The sequence below is a fragment of the Triticum dicoccoides genome, chromosome 2A, assembly GCF_002162155.2.
Source record: "Triticum dicoccoides isolate Atlit2015 ecotype Zavitan chromosome 2A, WEW_v2.0, whole genome shotgun sequence".
NCBI classification, from domain to species: Eukaryota; Viridiplantae; Streptophyta; class Magnoliopsida; order Poales; family Poaceae; genus Triticum; species Triticum dicoccoides.
The window spans coordinates 682,819,400-682,823,477 of NC_041382.1; positions in this window are offsets into that span (position 1 = coordinate 682,819,400).

Here is a 4,078-nt window from a genome sequence, read left to right on the forward strand (position 1 = left end):
GTACTTGTTAGTTAAACCTATGTATAAATTGTGACACTAAATACGACTAGTAAGTAGTACAGTAGTAGTACTAGTATACGTCGGTCAAATTATTCATCATGTTCACACATTGAATTGACGTGACAACACGTTGCGCGTGAGGTGACACAAGAATCCTGGCGGCGTGTTTGGGTATTCTGAACTTCAGATTTGGAGTACCACTTATGTGTCGAAATCTTTCATCATTCAGTTAAAACAGTTGATTGATCATACATTGAGTACCATATAACTGGAATTACCGATGCAAGTCGAAGAAGGATTGACCGGTGCTGCCGGCTGGCATCAAGTTCGATCCCACGGCTCAGGAGCTGATCGAGCACCTTGAGGCCAAAGTGAGTGCTGATAGCGCGAGATTTCAGTCTCTCATCGATTTGTTCATACCAACCATCGACAGCGAGCACGGCATATGCTACACCCAACCTGAGAAACTTCCAGGTAAGACACTGATCGGCTGTCTACTTGCACAAACATATTCCTTTGTTTATACCTCTATTTTTCTTTTTAGACGCAGACCTGGTGAAGCAATTACAATTTGACAGTTAATAAAAAGTAAAACAAGTGACTGCAACATGCCAAAGATGTTATGAAAATGCCAACTAGATACACTAAAACCTGTATTTCACAATACTGCAGGTATCACATTGAGTGGCCTAAGAAAGCATTTCTTCCAGCGCAATTCCAGGGCGTTCAAAAGGGGCACGTGGACGCGTCGCAAGATACAGTCGGAGTGCAGCATGCACGCGATGTGGCACAAGACCGACAATACCTTGCTGATGATGGTCAACGGCCGGCAGACGGGCAGCAAAAAAGGTTCTGATGCTGCACACCAATAAGAACTTCGACCAGCAGAGGACTAACTGGGTGATGCACCAGTACCACCTCGGGGACCTGGAGCAAGAGAAGAAGCGGGAGCTGGTCCTCTGCAAGATTTTCTACCAGACAAACACTAGGGCCAGGAGTAAAAAGATTATAAGTTAGTTTGGTATTGGTAGTTGTACTACCTTGTCATCCGCAAGTTGGTATTGTTGTTAACGATCTTTTGGTATGAACTTGCATTTGCTTCCAACCATCATGCCGAGGGTCGACGTGGATATAAAACTGAATCGTTTATTTCGAAACGAATTTTCAGGCACCTGATTTTTATTTGATGGGTAGCATAAGCACCTGCCATTTGAATTCCCAGTTCTCCAATTTTTTCGAAACAAGTGCATGCATTTATTATCACAATAAAAAAACAATATCCATGTTGCATCCCAGTTATAAGTTTGTACTTGCAGAATTCTCTCGTTTATTGAGCACGTATATTGTTTTTTCAGGTCGAGCAAGTTTTAACTGGGCTGTAGACTGCCCAGGTTGGCTTTATTTTTAACAGGCCCAGCCCATGACGACAACGGGGCACAAAGATCCAGCAGGTATATACTGGCCTCTGGCCCGCCAGCGTTAGTTATATTTTGTCTTACAACATCCGCAGGTAGTTTCTTTACTGAATCAAACACACAACCCAGTTCTATTTTCCTCTTGAAACGCATGTCCTACATCCGTTTTCTAATCTTTACCTATAGATTTACTAGTTCATATACACGTATCATTATATTGAAAACACATAAAATTCCCTTTTCATATTTACATCCTTATTTTTGTTGTTTTTTCCCACCCAGCGTTGATTTTTTACAACTGGTTTTCCCTTAAATCAACTCAATTGTCCCACGTCTTATTTACTTACAAAAACAAAACAATTTTTTTACATATCAATAAGTTCTTAAAAAATGTTTATCATTTCGGGATTACAACAGTCCGGACTCCATCGAAATATGGAAAATAAGGTTGAACTTTTTGACCGTGGTCCTGGGCAGAATATGGGTTGTAATAAATTACTTAAGAATTAGCAAATGGGCTGCAAATTATAAAAAATAGCAAATGAGCTTTATGTTGTCTGCCACACATTTGGAGGCTGACTTGTGGGCCTACTAAGTTCGTGCGTACACAAGGTTTCTCAAAAAAGAAACTTAGTCAACAATCGACTCTACCGGCGTCAGACCGTTAGATGTCAATCTAACGGCAATCGTGCTTCTTCAGTCTCTGATCTTCCTGCCCCAGCCGCCCAAACGAGCGCCGTCGGAACCGCCTGCTCCCGCCTCCTATGGCCGGCAGTGCTGCCGGGCAGGCCTCACGGCCCTATCATACTCGCATCCCTGGCCTGTCTATCCCTCTACTCACCCACACCTCTTGTTATTTTCTGGCGACGGCAATCGAATCAGTCAACCCTCGTACTCTACACCGCGTGTGCAGCCACTATCGTGTCTTCCCCGGCTCCGTGTCGTTCCCTTCATAGGCCTCGCCGTCGTTCACCGCCCTAGTGCTCTCGGCGCGGCGTGGTCAACGATGTCCATCCAACGACCGTAGTGCTTCTTCAACCTCTGGTCTTCTTGCCCCAGCTGCCCAAAGCAACGCCGGTCGTGTCGCATGCTCCTGCCTCCCGTGGCCGGCTATGCTGCCGCGGAGGCCTCACCGTCCCCATACTACTCCCACCGTTGGCCAAGCCATCCCTCCACTCACCCATTCCCCCTGTTATTCTGCGGCGATGGCAACCTCACACCGCAGCCGAACCAGTGAACCCTCGTACTCCTCTCCGCGTGGGCATCCACTGCCGCGTCTTCCCCGGCTCCGTGTCGTCCCCTTCCTAGGCCTCGCCGTCGTCCACCGTCGTGGTGCTCTCGGCGTGGCGTGGTCAATGTGGTCAACGACCGACTTTCATCAGAAGAGTACTATATGTGGAGAGGCTGACAGCTGGGTCCACGGCAGCCGCAAGGAAGTGCCTCCTTATTACGCACAAAATAATTATTCCTCCACCTGACAACAGGGACCAACCGGACGGGCCACCAGTATTTCGCGGAAAAAACGTTTCCCCCTGGTTGCTGGGACCCACCGGACGGGCCACCGTATTTTGCGAAAAAAATGTTTGCCCCTGACTGTTGGGACCCACCGGACGGACTACCGTATTTCGTGAAAAAAACATTCCCCCCGCTGTCAGCTCGGACCCACCGGAAGTGCCTCCTTATTACGCACAGAAAAATGAATATTCCCCCTGCTAGCTGGGACCCACCATGGTGGGCGGCTGACTTGTGGGCCTACTAAGTCGACGGGGACGGAGGGCTTTGTCAACTTAGTCAATATGAACGATTCTAATTCCAGTGACCGTACAATGTCCATCCAACAGCCGTCGTGCTTCTTTAATCTCTGCTCTTCCTGCTCCAGCCGCTCAAACAAGCGCCGGCGGGACTGCCTGCTCCCTCCTCCCCGCGGCCGGCTCTGCTGCCGCGCAGGCCTCACCGCCCCACCGTACACCCATCGATGGCCTAGCCATCCCTCTACTCACCCACACCTGCTGTTATTCTCCGGCAACGGTAGACGAACCAGTAAACCCTCGTACAGTCGTACTCCCCTCCATGTGGGAAACAACTGCCGAGTCTTCCATGCCTCCATGTCGTTCCCTTCCTAGGCCTCGCCGTCATCCACCGCCCTGGTGCTCTCGGCGCGGCCTGGTCAACATGGTCAACGACCGACATGCATCTGAAGTGGACTGTATGTGAAGAGGACGACAGCTGGGTCCATGGCCGCACGCAAGGAAATGCCTCCTTGTTACGCGCAAAATAATGATTCCTCCACCTAACATCAGGGACCCATCGAAAGGGCCTCTGTATTTCGCGAAAAAAACGTTACCTCCGCTGACAGCTCGGACCCACTAGTTATATCTTCGCACGCAAGGAAGTGCCTCCTTATTACGCACAAAAAAATGAATACTCCCCCTGTTAGCTGGGACCCAGTATAGTGGCAGGCTGACTTGTGGGCCTACTAAGTTGACGGGGACGGAGGGCTTTGTCAACTTAGTCAATATGCACGATTCTAGCTCTAGTGACCGTACGATGTCCATCCAACGGCCGTAGTGCTTCTTCAACCTCTGGTCTTCTTACTCCAGCCGCCCAAACCAACGCCTGTCGTGCCTCGTGCTCCTACCTCCCGGGGCCGGCTGCGATGCGGC